The sequence below is a fragment of the Xyrauchen texanus genome, chromosome 3 (assembly GCF_025860055.1).
Source record: "Xyrauchen texanus isolate HMW12.3.18 chromosome 3, RBS_HiC_50CHRs, whole genome shotgun sequence".
Classification (NCBI taxonomy): domain Eukaryota; kingdom Metazoa; phylum Chordata; class Actinopteri; order Cypriniformes; family Catostomidae; genus Xyrauchen; species Xyrauchen texanus.
In genome coordinates, this window is record NC_068278.1 from 13,088,388 (window position 1) to 13,105,336 (window position 16,949).

Consider the following 16,949-nt stretch of genomic DNA (forward strand, 5'->3'; position numbering starts at 1 on the left):
CATAATCTAAATAAAATAAACCACATAGACTGTATAGATATAGCTATTGCCATGTATCAAACCTACATTATTCCAGTATTCTAGTTCTGTCTGTTCCAGCACCTACTCATCCTAAAGCAACCATTAGGGAAACTGCAGAACGTATGCTTCTTGGAAGGCAGCAACGGACAAGTGCTTTAACAAGCCTCAGATGAGCTCATTAGGACTGTGTGCCAATGTTGTATCCAGTGGTGGTTCTAGCTTGTATAGTGCCCTGGATGTCCCCCCCTCTTCAGACCAAGTCAAGCGGTTCTGTGTGGGAGGGTTCCGTGCCAACCTGGGCGGCTGCCTATGTTACCCATGCCTAAATCCGCCACTGGCTGTATACTAACAACCATGTCTTGAGCAGCCTCTGCCTGCCTTCCCGTACAGGAGGGTGTCTTTCCAACCCTAAAGGGTTGCTAATTTCAACCAAGACCTCTCCTACCATGGAAATAGTGAAAGCAGCATGAAACAGAAGATGATGTGGGGATGAATCGCCCTTGAAAACTTCCTGGTCAAAGTTTAAGAGTGATTATTGTTCCCATTTAATAGAACAATTTGTGGGGGTTTTGTGAAAGTATCTATTAAAATAAATTGTTTATTAAAAAAGTATTTGAATCAACCCCTGTCATTCCAGGCTGTCTAATTATATAAATATGCAAGCTTCTTTTTTCCATACAACAAACATTGATGGTGATTTACACAAACAAGCTACAGAAAAGCACCATGCAATATCATAAAACTAGTCCAAACAACTCATACTATACAGTATATTCCAAGTTTTCTAAAGCCATATAATAGCTTTGTGTGAGGAACAGACCGATATTAAAGTCATATTTCACTGATAATCTTCCCCTCTGTTTTTCAAATATGCCACATCCAGTGATGTTAAACCTGGCATCAATGCATCCAAACCTCAGATTTTTTTTATTTCAACAAACAGGTAAATGTGATCTATATGTTCCAGTAGAGGGGACGCTTTGTGTTTCATGCGTATCTAGGGCAGGTAGTGTGAAAAAAATGGAGACATGAAAATGAATGTGTCCTAAGGTAATTAGGTACATGCCATTAACGTGTAACAGATGTCACACATTAATCTACGTCTTTAGTGGACACATATTTATGAAGCATTTTTCTCCAGTGTCAAGTGTGTTAGTTAAAGGTCATAGTCAAATGTGATCAGTGCTTTCCCTAATGACTAACCAGCAGACAAAGCAAATTGTTTATTTTCACTCACTACCTCACACAGATAAATCCCAAATTACAATATAAATTGTGAACATGCAGTTCCTACCTTGAAGAGCTATTTCTACCTGAACTGAACCTTAAAAATTACTTTATTTGGTCAAATCCAATGAGTCAAGTTTTGGCTGGTTATGGCCCATTTAGCTCCTGCTGTTATGCCATGAGTACACCATTAAGCTGACAAAAAGCATCTTTAGCCTTGGCCATTTAAACTTAGCCATGAAATCTGATGAAAAATACATATTTGAAGGCTCTTAAAAACATGACATGGATTTCTATTTTTCCTGGTATACTGTTGCACATCGCTTTCTTATCAGCAAATGCTGCATCAGGAATGGAGTTCAATATAAAAGAGTGTGTCTTGAGATACCCATGTTCTACTCCCTTCTGATGCGCTTTGACTAGCATTTTGTTTGAAACAGCCCCTATTGAGGCATTGGGCTCAGATGCATGCCGTTGCCGCAGCGAGGCAGAGTCTGAGCTGCAAATGCTGCTTCAAAACAACGGAATACCTATGCTATCTGGGAATATTACTACCAACATACAAACACACTGTAGTTCCTCTGGTATTTTGAAGCTTGAGTACTGTGGTAGTACAGTACAGAGGGCAGGAATGAGATGGATATAGCTGCAGGCATTGCTCCAAAAAGAGCGGGAGCTCCAAAACGTCAATAAAGACATAGGGAGCACCTTACCTAACCCTTTTCCTAACCTTTAACTGTGAGTGGAAGTGACGCCCCCTTTTGGAGTTGGCACAACCTCCTTTTGACTGTCATCTTTTGGCACATCAGCACAAAGTTATTACTGGGACCCGGACACTGTAGCAGTTATGAATTGTGCTTTAAGTGCTACTTAAGAGAGACTGTCCATAAACATGAAGTGCTGAAATGTGACCGTATAGTGCGTATCATCATTGCAACTTCATTATATTTGTTGCATAACTTTAAAAACTTTTGTAATTTACCTTAAATATTTAAAAAGTTTATTTAATGTGCAACTTAATTCACCACATAATTGCACTTTGTTTTGCAGTCGTTGTGTGCAGAATGGTATATTTCGTTTACACAATCACTGCTTCATTCATCGGATGTGCATTTTAATATTTTGTTTAAAAAAAAAAGAAAAACATGTGTATACTGATATTAAATGATCATAAAGTGTAGCTATAGGTGTTTAAATTGTATCAGGTGTAATTTTGTATTTGTCCTGTAGGTGTCTGCATAAGTCTGTGTCCTTACGATGCTCTTAGCGCTGTACAATTACTCCAGATCACTCGTTAATCTTTGAGCATTTTCAAGTACTACTTAAATTACAATGCTTTTGGGAAATGAGGCCCTAGTCTGTTTACATACATGCTGCATAATGGCAGTAAGGCAACAAGCGCACAGTAGGGCTGGGCAATATGAAAGAAATATATTCACGAAATTTTAAAAAATAATAATAATTGCCATATTCGATTACATCGTCAACCCCCCTTGGTGAATATACTTGCTTTATTGGTTGTGCTTTAAAAATTAAATGTATATGTTGAAACATGAAAACTTCAAGCAAAGATATGTCAAAATTAAAATTACACTTTATTAAATTAATTTAAAAAAATCTAATATAACCCTTAGAACCCTAATATAACCCTAAATAATGCAAGTATCCTTCTCCAACATGTGGAAAATTACTAATACAAATTAATTTCTGAAGATAATTATATATGTAAAAATAATAATGATAAAAATAACTAAAATATTAATACATTTTAGGTTCAAGATGAACTCGTTTAGGTTGTATACACATCTGCTATATAAAGTGAACCTGCCGCTTTACGTGTGTTCCATGAGACACGCTCCTGCTGCACTCCTCTGAACAAACAGTGCATCAGAGGAGTGCATTGACGGCTTTTCTGTCATCTGTTCTTGAAAATATAATAAAGTGTGTTTCTTCAAGTGCGTGTCTTTGTGTCTATTGTTTCTATTACAGAAATAATGATGGCTTTAGTAAGACGGGGTTTCAAATGTATTCATTCTCAACTTCATAGAGATTAACGAAAGTTAAACTAAAAAATGCATCATAAGGGGCTCTCACGTAGCCTAACATTTTGCTTCTTTGGCTGGGACCTGAACAGATGCAAAAAGAAAAGGATTAAAATGACAGATTTCAGTAGGCTGAACTATAGAAACAAAGACACGTGCTTGAAGAAAAGATGACAGAATAGCTGTCGATGCGCGTCTCTGATGCGCAGTTTGTTCAGAAAAATTTAACAGGAGCGTGTCTCCGGGAAAACACGTAAAGCGGCAATTGTGTGAAAAATGTGGGTGAGGGGGGTTGGGGGTTGTAGCCTTACTGCCATTATGCCGCATGCGATTTGTGATTGCCATGTAAACAGACTAGGACTATTTGAATCATCCATTGGATGGAGGAGGAAGAGGGAGAATTAATCACTCATTGCACACTCTCACCCTCCTTTGTTAACCATACTGTAATAATTTGTTTTGGCCTATTTTAATTTTAAACTGCATAGGTCTTCTAAGTAATTCTGTTCAATAAGAACATATCTTTCTGTTACCATTGCAATTATGCTTATCAAAGAATGCCAATGAAACGTTATACTGTATTATGTGTCATGTAATTTAGATCTATCTTTAGACCTAATTTACACTTTTCAGGCAGACTGCAGAGGCTGCCTATTGATTTCAATGCAATTTCTTCAACACTTTTTTATCCTCTGAAACCGTGTAAAATGGATTTCCAATGATCAAAATATATGAATATACTTTATTAATTGTCCCTTTGTATCTGATAAACTGTGAAAGATACGAGAACAATACATGTAGTAATTTATGGACTTAAAGAGCGGATCATAGCTCTAGTTAATTTACAAGCGTTTTTAGGTGCATCTTAACAATAACAATGCTTTTGGGAAACGTGCAGTAGTAAGTACAATTTAAGTGCTACTTACATTCAACTTAGAGCTTCAGGAAACACAGTCCAAGAATCTCCCATGCCCAGTGGGAATGTGCGAACGTCTGTCTAGTTCTTTTTGCAGAATAAATTCAATTCATAACCGCTACATTGTCCGGATCCCAATAATAACTTTGTGCTGATGTGCCAAAAGATGACAAAGGATTTCTTTGTTGCTAAATCCTAAATTAAATATGATTTAACTAAATCATCCACATTCATTTCTTGCATTGATAAAGTTGCTGGCTTGGCATTCTTTCACTGTGATAATGACATTCTGTTTCTGGTCAGTTTGACTTTATTCTCAATATATTACGATGTTAATCTCATAATGCTTAACATTTTTAAATCAAACTTTTAAAGTGCATGTAAACACACTCGGGCAGATTCACTAAGAATGAATTGCCCCCGTTAAAAGCTCCAATTTTGAAAAAAGGAATTTTGCAGATCAGGCGAACGTATTCACAAAATAGATACTAAATGCAATTTGCATGCACAATTCTGATCTTCCACTCCGATTCTGAGCACAATATAGCCGAGGATGACCAATGTATTTGACCCACCCTGCTGGGACTGCTGGATCAATTTGATCCAGACACATGGATCATCTCTTAAACATGCAGAACGTGCACTTGACGACACAGTGCATTGGGATATATGCCAAGTTATAACCCTCTTTAACATAATTTGATGAGTATTTGATTAATTACTGCTGAAATGGTTGGTTGAAAATGTTCAAAATCATATCTCTAAAAAAAGAAAACACTTTTATTTTGCGGTAAAAGCACGATGTAAATCCCGCAGGGAAAATTGCATGGAGTTTTGTGAATGAAGCTCAATCTTTAATGAGTCAAATTTACATAGAAAATAGGCGTGTTTGTGGGAAGGAATGACAATGACTTAAATATTGAAGATGCAGCACAATTTCAGCACTGATTGCACCCGCTAAACATGATTGCGTGTAGTAGTGAATAACACTCTCTTTTGAATAAGAAAACTCTTTAGTGAATCTGCCCACAGTGTTGTCTCTGGAACCAAGTTCCCATGAGAAAAGATCTAAGGAGTCATGGGAAATTCCATGAAAATGTCAAACCATACCATGGAAAAACTGCGATTTCAATCTAATTTCAATTCATGCAGTCTTGATGGATATTATAATGTAATAAAATATATCTCAGAGGTCAAAGTCTGTAGATTTCAAAGCATTTTGGATGGTTTCCTATCATGATGTAAGTGTTGCTTTCACAACTGTCACACCCATAACAAAGAGATGTCACATCCGTTACACTGTTTTTTCTGACAAAAAAATAAATGACAAAAAAATTAAACAACAATGAACAAAAATAAGATTTTACATGTTCTTAGGAGTGCCAAACCATCTACATTCTGTGGCTATAATTATTTCTAGATTGTGCATTTGAAAAATTGAAAAATAGATTGTGCAATTACCAAGTGTTTGGTCGGTTCATTTTGTCACATCCATAATGCAAGCACATTTCCCGATCTAAACTGGAAACATATTTGGTCCAGACTGAAACGTTTATGATGTCTAGACTCTGTTTGCAGGGGTCTATGATTATACATAAAAATATTTATTGGTAATGAGTACTTAACATATAGTTAAATTTCACATTTCCACATTGCTCCGCTGAATTCGCAGGCCAGAAGGCTAGGGAGGAGAACATCCAGGGAGTGACGCTTAGTGGCTAACCTGGGATAGAAGGAGCACTGGATCAACTTGGTGAAGGGCACTGTGTGCAAGCGGACCACCCAGTCGGTTGTGCTGCATTACTTAGATCTACTGAATCGGACCTGACAAAACATGGGACGAGACCGACTCAACCCTGAGATTGTAAAATCTAGCAAAGGTATTGGGTGTTGCCCAGCCCGTTGCTTTGCAGATGTCTGCTAAGGAGATGCCATGGGCCAGTGCCAGTGTGCTCAAATCCGCAAGGGGGTGGGCACGGCCTGGGTGTGATATGCTAAAGAAATAGCAGCAATGACCCAGTGAGCTAACATCTGTTTGGAGACGGATTTCCCTTTCCGCCATCTGCCGAAACAGACAAAGAGCTCCTCAGAACATCTAAAGCTCTGCGTGCGGTCCAAATAGATACGCAAAGCAAGTACCGGACACAGCAAAGAAAGGGCTGGGTCTGCCTCCTCCCGGGGCAGCGCTTGCAGGTTCACGACCTGGTCCCTGAAGGGGGTCGTAGCCACCTTGGGCATGTAGCCCGGTCGCGGCCTCAGGATAACGTGAGAATGTGCCGGACCAAACTCCAGGCAGGTGTCGCTGACAGAAAATGCATGCAGGTCCCCAAACCTCTTGATGGAGACTATCAGGAGGGCCGTCTTCAGGGAAAAGGCCTTGAGCTCAACTGAATCAAGTGGCTCGATGGGGGGTCTCTGGAGGCCCGAGAGGACCACTGAGAGATCCCAGGAGGGGAATAGGCTAGGCCGGGGAGGGTTCAGTCTCCGGGCGCCTTTCAGGAACCTTATAATCAAGTCGAGCTTACCTAGGGACTTGCCTTCTACTGCATCGTGGTGGGCTGCAATAGCAGCTACATACACCTTCAAGGTGGAAGGGGACAGCCTCCCCTCCAGCCTCTCCTGTAGAAATGAAAGCACTGACAAAACTGCGCAACTCTGCGGATCTTTGGCTCGGGAAGAACACCAATTTGCGAACAAGTGCCACTTTAGGGTGTAAAGTTGCCTGGTGGAGGGAGCTCTGGCTTGGTTGATCGTGTCTAGGACTGCAGGTGGTAGATCCACTAAATCTTCTGCATCCCGTCCAGAGGCCAGACGTGGAGGTTCCAGAGGTCTGGGCGCTGGTGCCAGAGGGTGCCCCGTCCCTGAGAAAGAAGGTCCTTCCTCAGGGGACTTTTCCAGGGAGGTGCTGTTGTGAGGGGCGTAAGATCCGAGAAACAGGCCCAGGTGGGCCAGTAAGGGGCCACCAGGATGACCTGTTCCTCGTCCTCCCTGATCATGCACAGCACCGGTGCAAGAAGGCTCTCTGGGGGAAATGCGTACTTGCGCAGCCCCCGGGGCCAGCTGTGTGCCAGTGCATCTTTCCCGAGAGGAGCTCATGTCAGGGAGCACCAGATTGGGCAGTGGGAGGTCTTGGGAGGCAAAGAGATCTATCTGTGCCTTGCTGAATTGGTCCCATATCAGCTGGACCACCTGGGGATGGAGCCTCCACTCTCCGCTGGGCGAAACCTGCGGCTGACTCCAAAGGAGGAGATGGCGGGCCAGTTGTGACATATGACGAGAGCACACACCTCGCCCTTGGCGAGCAGGCGGGGCGCAGGGCACGCTGGCTGGGCGCCGAGGCATGATGTGTGAAATCGCCTCCTTCTGCTTCTTCAACGCCGAGAACTGCTGGGCGAAGTGGTCGACGGTGTCGCCAAAGTGGCCAAGCTAGGAGACGGGGGCGTTGAGAAATCGTGAATTGTCAACGTTGCACATCTCGACAATTTTCATCCTGAGGTGGCGCTCCTGGACCATGAGGGTGGCCATCGCCCGCCCAAGTGGCTGCGCTGTGACCTTCGTGGCTTTGAGAGTGAGTCGGTGTCAGAGCGCAGTTCCAGCAGCACGTTGGTGTCGGGACTACCCAGGTGCAGATCTTTAAGTGCCTTGGCTTGATGGACCTGCAGGAGAGCCATGGCATGCAGGGCAGAGGTGGCACTTTAGGCTTTGGAGGTCAATGATGACGTCATCCTACAGGCTCTGGAGGGGAGTACCGGGCGCTCCCGCCAGTGTTCTTGGGACACAGGTGGATCGCAACCGCCCTATCCACCTGGGGGACTTCCGTGTACCCATGGACTGCCACGCCATCCAGGGTAGTGAGAGCGGACGAGCGGAGGGGTCGGTTACTGGCAGTAAAAGTGCCCTCCACGACCGCGTGAGCTCGTCATGCACTATTTACCAGGCGAAACCGAGCCCGTCATTATCCCCATATCGCCTTCATCGCCAGCCAGGTCGTCCTCAATACCGTGGGAAGAAGGAACGACACGGGGGCGGCTGAAGTGGCATTCACCTTGAGGAAGGAGAACCGCAGCTGCAACGCTGCCATGGTCATGTTCTCGCAATGAGTACATGAGCCATCCACGAACGCCGCCTCAGTGTGATCGCTGCCCAGGCACACAAGGCAGCGTCTGTGGCCATCGGTCTTGGAGAGAAATCGACCACATCCAGGAACAACACAGGGGCGGAAAGGCATCTTGAAAAATACGCGTCCTGAAAAGGACGTTCAACGCCGCTGTTTATTGCTTTTTGTGAGTGGAAAACTCAAACTCTTTTAGAGAAATCAAACTATTTTAGGAGGAGAACACTCTTTTAACAGTGAAAAGCACTGTCGAAGCGCCCAGAGGCGTAGACTGCACAGCGTGTAGAGAGAGAGAACCTGTAGATCCAAAAGCAATGCTTCTCGCTGACAGAGGTGAGTGAAACAGTAGTGAACTTCAGTTTGCTTGTTGCACAACCGTTCGGCTCCAAAGAAAAATTCTGACTTGCACTCGCTGCCCCGCTTCCCTTTATACCTGTATGTCCGGGGCGGGGCATGCAAATTCTGTCTGCTAACTTGACATTGGCCTTTTCTCAGGTTCAGAGGTACGTTTGGCATCCCAGGAAGACCCCTTGTGTCACTTCATTTGACACAACTTCGAGTGAGTGACAGAAGGGGAACTATACTTTCACTTAATTTCCTTTCATATTAATGTAATATTGTTTTACCATATTCTGTGATTAATATGTAGGATCTTACAGCAGTAATGTGGTAGAACCATGGTACAATTATGGTATCATAATAGTAATTTTTTGGTTCTCAATGGTTACCATGGTAGCCTACAGGTCCAAAAAATGGTAATTCCATGTTACTTTTTTTAAAGCGATAAGTCAAATGGCTTATTAGTTTAAATAAAACTAAACTGGTTTTGGCTGAATCAGACAGCTCCTTCAATTACAATTTATGTGAAAGGCATGTTGAATTTCTGTGTACACTATAGTTAACTATAGTCGCAATTTCCATCATTACCAACATAGTTGAATTATTGGGTGTATCTCGAAACCGTAGTTCCGGTGAACATTCTCAAACCACCAACACATAACTTGATTGGCTGGAGTTTGGATTACTTTGATGCTGATTGTGGAGCGGAGGGGGGCGGGGCCGGGTCGGAATATCGCGTGCCCGGTCCCCAATCGGCCTGATGAGGCGCGCGAGGGATAAAGGCGGCCGGTGACGATTGTTCGAGAGAGAGAGAATTACGAGCATGTCCACATAATATTTATTGTTGAACCAACGTAGTTCGAACGACTGATGTGTGATCTAGATACTACGGTTTTGGGAAACAGTCATTACTATCTAGTCAATTTCTCCAATGATGCACCGTTCTATGGTAGTATGCATATTATGCATATTATGTGTTTGTTTATGGTTTTGGTTTGAGTTTTCATTAAATTATGATTATATTCAGATTATTACTGAACCCCTTACGTCATTAACGACAGCTCTTTATTGATGAACCAACGTAGTTCGAACGACTGATGTGCGATCTAGATACTACGGTTTTGGGAAACAGTCATTACTATCTAGTCAATTTCTCCAATGATGCACCGTTCTATGGTAGTATGCAGTGAGTAACGTCGTTTTAAGGGAAACAAACCCCTGCTGTTAAAGGCATCTCCACCTAATTTTCCTTAATGAAAGAAAATCTCACATTGACACATTATTACTGTTATTGGGAGATTAAGAGATTTTAATCTTAATTTTTTTGTATTATTTAATCATTATATATATTTTTAGATGCTTTAGATGGTCCCCTTCTGCCCCTTTCTGTGCACGCCACTGCTGAGATATTTCTTCAGCATTAGACACTTACATGATGAAAGCTATTTCAAAGAGGTGGGGACAAAAATGGCAAAGGCAAAAATTGGTAGGGACATGTCCCACCCATAAATGACACCCATGAGTATGATGAAAAATACTGCAGTTAAACAAGCAATAAATCTGAAGACTGCAGAGCCTGTGACGGAATCGTCTTGATGATGCAGGAAAAAAAGTCGCTACGTTGACGTTCTGGTCATAAGGTCCTTGAAAATTACGGTTCATAAACTGTATTTCTCTTGATTGCAATTATTTCTTAAAATGTCCTTTTATAAAAGTTGTTGATAAAAGGTTCAGCAAAACCTTAAAAACAGACTCCTTTAAATAGCAAAAGGGCAGCCTGAAGTGTCTGCTTCTTCCTCCATGAAAATGTCAAGAAAATGTTCTCAGGGCCACGCCTTTTCACACTAGAAACCCCAGGGGGAGAAAGTCTCCCACACACAGTAGTTAATTTTTAGTCACTTTCAGTTTTCCAAATATAGGTAGTCTATAGGTCATACAGTTTATGGAATCAAAAGGCATTCTATAAATTCTTAAATAGGTATTATACCAAGATATAATACCATTATATCTTCATCTTTTTAGTTCCTGATGTCAAACCAAGTAAATTTCACATGTTCCAATCTTGCATAGTTGCTTCTCAAAGAAGCAATAAGAATGCCATGAACATCTGAAGGACTGTCTCTCATATTGACTGAATGTAACTGATTTAGAACAGATTATCTTCTTGTGTGCCAATGGGCTCACTTTGCCAAGTCTAAGATTAGGCAAGATACTTTGCTGTCTTCAAACAGAGCTTTGGATGCAAGCGTCAGCATCCATTTCAAATATTTGAGAAGCTCAAAGAGTTTGTTTTTAGTCGGCTTTGTTTCTGTTGTGGTCTGATTGAGCTTCCAAATTTGCATAAACTAAAAATTACTATTTGTGGCTAATGTTGAGAGGGATGAGTACACGAAGAAGATATGGTTTTGTCATAAATCAATGCATTGCAGAATTCAGAATCTGGAAAACCACTCAGTACAATCACATTACGTCTCTTTTTCTCTCAGGAATTAAACAATGTTATGTTTTTACTCAAACATATTTTTTCAAAAGCCAAGTTATCTTATTCAGCGAAACGTAAATATACAGTAGAGAGCCCACGCGCTGTCTATTTAGTTAGCCAGTCAGAAACAAGTAAAATGCAATTGTATGTATTGTAGCCAAAAGTTATACTGCTTAAATAACTTCTGATGTTTGTAGAAAAGGGGAAGCATACTTTCCTTATAAAAATACATAAAAATAAATAAATAACGTTGTGCGCTCGAAAGTAAATTCATAATAAAATTAATTAGTTTATATGAAACATTAAACTCACCTTCAAGCCATAGGATATTAGGAATGAGCGCTGCACAAGGTTCTTCTGTTCCGTTTATATCGACAACGTCCTATTGTTTAGCATCCTTTTTCCCTCAGAAGGAAACTGCCCATGCTCGTATTGCCAGAGCCGTCTGCGTTTCACCAACTACTCACGAAGCCAAAAGAAAACAAATCACTTGATACATGCACGACTAAATTGACCTGGGTAGCCTAATTGCGTCTCTTGTATTGAAACCAAAGTGTATTAGATTTCTACTTCTCCATCTAACTTTAAAAGCCAGTTTTTAAATAGTTACATTCAGTGCCTACTGTCAGCTGAAGGGCGCGAATTATGAGGACAGCGCCGCTTGATTCACCCTCACATTAAGTAGCACTTTAACTCAAAGCGGCTCGCGCAGGTACTGTAGCAGAAGGCGGAGTTGACTGGATTCAAGAGAAGCACAATGTCGAAATGCCCAGGGATCGAAAAACGGATCGACTCCAAGCAGAACAGAACCACCAGAAGACACGAGATCTAGATTAAAATATCGTCGAATCTGCGCAGTGGACATGGAATGTGTTTGGAGATACACTGGTAACACGTAACATGAAGTTTCCGTTTGTTAAGTGTTTATAAATGGTTCATTAACGACTTATAAATAATCTACTATGGCATTTGAAATATTTTACTTGCATATTCTATATCTGCAGTTGTAGCAACATGCATACAAATGGAAAATGTCATCCATTACGTGTTTACTTACATGTTATAGATGCTTTATAAAGACACTTATTCATAGGCTACATATTTTAATCAAAAACATGAAATACACTAATTCATTTTTTATGTCACAATGTAGTAAATATAGACTATTGTACCAAGATTTAAAGAAGGAAGTATGCCATGTTGCTACAGTCCACTATGTGTTTACAGCCTATTAATAACTGTTATGTGTTGACTCACTTGTGTTGTCACTTTCCTGGTCACATTGATGTCAACATGATGGTGCTAAAGAACCATATTCAGGTCTTAATGCTCATTAGCAGCATAAAAAAGCCTTATGACCATTACACCATATTGAACTTTTATGAACAGGTTTATGATGTTGGCAACTCCTTAATAAACACGTTGCATCTGTCAGGAGTGGTGGTGGTGTGGTGGTCTAAGCACATAACTGGTAATCTGGTGATCAGAAGGATGCTGGTTCGATCCCCACAGCCACCACCATTGTGTCCTTGAGTAAGACACTTAACTCCAGGTTGCTCCGGGGGGATTGTCCCTGTAATAAGTGCACTGTAAGTCGCTTTGGATAAAAGTGTCTGCCAAATGCATAAATGTAAATGTAAATGTCTTTTTTACATCAAGGTACATTTTTATAAGTTACTTGGGTTCATTGACTAATATATACAGTATATATACATACACCACACACATAAAGATTGGATTCTGGTTAACCTTGATGCCTTACCTCTGGAAACTGTCTGAAAAGGCAACATTTATCAGGTTTTGGACACAGACAGTGACTTCATATATCCATTAAAATCACCTTGGGGCCAGTTGTTTAGAAGCAATTGCAAAGAAGACTAAAAAGTGAAATTAGTTCTTAGAAAAGGTCTAGCATTTGATTGCAGATGCCATGGTTTGATACTATTTATACGCAATTTTTGAAGCTACTTTATCTGTAATCTGTCACACTAAACGAAGCCTAGGTAATGGCTGTTTTAAATTACAAAGAGATTTGAACCATCTGTGTGAGTGCAAATCTTTGAGTGCATCTTTACATTTAACCCTAGAGCCCTTTCTCTACTTTTGTTTTCCTTTAGTTGAAAATGGGAATGTGTTACAAGCATAATATAATCTGTTTTCTTGAAATAAATGAAGCCAGCATAACAATTTAGGATAGGTATCCTCCCAGATTATTGCTCTTTTATTGCAGATTATTGTCATCATTGCTGTTTTTACAAAACTGCCTCCCCAATTCAATGTCCTCTTCTTGAACCACATAGTTATTGTGCCTTAAGAGACTGAAACAGTCCTCTCAGTCAGCAGTATGCCCCCATATGTGATGTGTCCACACCTTCCTAAACTGCTTCAAACAGCCAATAAGACATACATACACACCTTTATGTGCTTTTGGAAGCTTGGAAACTATTGCTAGTCAGAAGTATGTAGTATTAAGGGGATGGACATTCTCGTTTTGAAGCACATTTAATTGAACAAAATGACAGTATAAAGTTCAGGACTGTTATACTGAACAGTGTGAGTTCAGCATAAATCTTCAATATATTTTCAATTTTCCCAGAAGAGAGAGACTGCACATTTTAAATGCATATATCTGCATATGTACTCCTATGGATTTGGAGTGAATTATCATATAGATGGCCCTAAAAGCTATAAAACCCCAATTTTGAATTCACTGGTTCTTTTGAATCCTTAGTTATTTTAAGCTGGTGACTTTATCTTACAGGAGATTATACTGAAACTGTCATATATACCAAACGTACAAAGACTATTTTCATTTTTTAACTAAGCCAGTTGGGAATAGGCCAAAATAAAAAACATTTACAGCATGATATCCACATGACAAAAAAATGGCTTCAGAGGATTCATGGTGAAAATTCCCTCTGCTGTAACAGATTCCAGCAGCTTGAAAGTTGACATCAACTTATGGTTGGTAACTTTTTGGTAGGTACATTTCCTCTTTCTCCAAATCCCAAGAGTGCAGTTGTGTGTGGAGAAAAATAGCTTCACAAATTAACCTTGTATTGTATCAAATTAAAAGATAAATGAGACTGCTGTCAGCTGCTAAAACTGTTCAAGGTTGTTCCGCAGCACAATGTGGAAAGCAAGTTCATGGTAATTTTGGATAGACAGAGTCAATGTCATTTAATTTAGAGAGTGTTAATGCTACTCATGGGAAGCCATCTATTGTATTTTCATTTCTGGACTTGTCCCTGCTTATTTCCTAAAGAGGTTAAAACAAATATCTTCCAGATCAGACATGTTCTTAAGTTTGGTCAAGCAAGTTTATATTGGGTATTTCCAGGACCATGGACAGCACCCTTATATAAGTCAATGAAACAACAGCAAAAATTAGTGTGCTCCCACATGTTTATCCTCATTTTTCATAATAATGATCTTATTTATACAATAGAGTTCCAGTCCTCTAATCTGACTGAACAAACATTTCAATGATAATTACTTAAATTTCAATCTGCTCCTCATACTATTTCTAATATATGGCTTCAGAAGACTTGGAATGTAGCACACGAGTCGTATGGACCACTTTTATTATATTTTTATGATGCTTTTGCCATTTAAGAGCTGGATAGCCCCTGTTCTCAGTGACTTCCATTTATATGGAAAATATTGGACAAAATATTCTTAAAAAATTGACCTTTTATGTTCCACAGAGGAAGAAAAAATTAAATCAGGTATCGAATGACATGATGTAAATAATTTCTGAATTTTCATTTTAAGTGAACTATTCCTTGAATGTGAGAATTTAATAACTTCAGGAGTACTGCTGGAGATTAACTACTGTACAATTACTGTTGCCGACTGCTTTGAAATTGGAAAAAAGAAGGATGAAGTTAAATAGAATATAATACATCGTATGTACAAAAGTATTATCACGACTTCAGTATGGCAGTTCATGAATGAACTCTCAAGGAATTAAAATGCAGCCCAAGACCATCTAGAATAATAGTTTTTTTTTTAAAATCAAGAGAAGTAGAGAGTATTTCTGAACAATACAGGAAGAAAAATCGCACAATTTTAAATTTTTTGGTGAACTATTTTGACATTATTTATTCAAAAGCTAATTAATAAAAATTCGTTTTTAAAGCAGATTTAAAAAGGCTGAGTGTCGGAGCTGTCCTGATATGAAGTGGAAGCTTGTTCCAGAGTTTGGGGCCTACAATAGCAAATGCACGATCGTCCTTCAATTTGTTACGACAACGAGTAACTTTCAGCAGAATAATACAGGAAGTAAAATCCCCCCAAAAATAATTTTTTGGTAAACTATTTTGACATAATTTTTTAGACGTACTTATGTGGAATACCTCATAAAACAAATGACTAGCCTGCAACAACTAATTCAACTTTGAGAGGTGAAATATTAAATACTTATATATAAATTGTTGGTCTTTTCATATCTTTATCATACAGGACACATCATGCAGATGGGCCAAATTTCACCAGCACAAATGCAGAGACTAATGGGCAGGACTTTAAAATCAACAGGCCATAGTTAATTTGTAAATGTATACTCCAAAGAGTCACACATACCTCAACAAAACAATTTAATACATTAGTTCCATCAATGCCTTAACATAGCATTTCAATGCAGCACCAACCTAATTTCCTGTTGTTGGGATAAAAACACAAATTTCATTAATGCATTCAATATGGACTTGAACTGCCATGCTGAAGTCGTTCCCATGATAATTTCTTCTGTCTTCATGATGAATTACATTCTATTTATCTTGATCCTTTTTTCCCATTTCAAAGCAGTCAGCAACAGTAACTTGTCGTTAATCTTTGGCTGTTGTAGCGAATACAAGTAGAGACAGTCACAATGTCGGAGAAAAAACTGCTTTATTACAATAAAAGCAGGCAACATTACAAAACAAGGGCAAAACCAGTTAAGAGTAGTCAAGGGGAGCGTGGGGTCAAAAAGCCAGGGAATCAACGTAGAGTAAAGGGGCAAATCCGGGAGAGAGTGGTGAACGAGAGCTAGAGGTCGAAGCCAGGAAACAAGCACAACTAGACGGGATCGAAGACAGGGGAACAAGGGGAGCTGGCAAGCTAAGAGGAGGACAAGAGGAGATCAAAACTAGACGAGACTAGCGGGGGAAAAGACACGGGAAACTAAATACAATAACCAACAACCGTGAGACGAAAGGGCTGTGGTATTTATAGGGGAAGGTGCAGGTGTAAACAATGAATGGTGATGAGACGAGTGCAGGTGAAACTAATGTGCAGGAGTGCAGATGACGCAAGTGCAGGTGGTCATAATGTTCTGGGGGATTGGAAACGCGTGAGAAACACGAGGAAGGGAGATTGCCTACGAGCATGTAAGCGAGTAGGAGCAAAGTGGGCGTGAGGGCTCGAGCGAGCAAAAAGAGCGCGCAAGCTCGAGGGGGCGGAACGAGCGTGGGAGCTCGAGGGGGCGGAACGAGCGTGGAAGCTCGAGGGGGCGGAGCGAGGGAGCGGGGTTCGTGACAGTACTCCCCCCTCTAAAACGGACGGCTCCTGACGGCCGCTCTCGGTTGCGAGGAAGTGGTGCTGGACGAACCCAACAAACAAAAAACCCTGAACAGACAACCCACAAAACACACAAACAAAATTGAGGGCAGTCCAAGGGGCACAGAGGGAAATGAGACAGTCCATGGGGTCAATGGGCAGTATCAAGGCAAGGTCTGGGGGAATATAGCGGACAGGCGGGTGGTCGGGAGATCTAGGGGGCAGCCGTATGGCAGAGACAGGGTCAGGGGGTCTGGAAGGCGACTG

The 16,949-nt window shown here is 40.6% G+C and overlaps 1 protein-coding gene across 1 annotated transcript in view; it reads right to left on the reverse strand.

Annotated features, from left to right (window-relative positions):
- Positions 1–11,711, reverse strand: part of drd2b (dopamine receptor D2b) — a 139,782-nt gene extending 128,071 nt beyond the window's left edge. The window contains exon 1 of the mRNA XM_052093790.1: positions 11,454–11,711. The gene's annotated coding sequence lies outside the window, so the exon portion shown is untranslated. The remainder of the gene's footprint in view (positions 1–11,453) is intronic.
- Between the last annotated feature and the right edge of the window lie 5,238 nt (positions 11,712–16,949).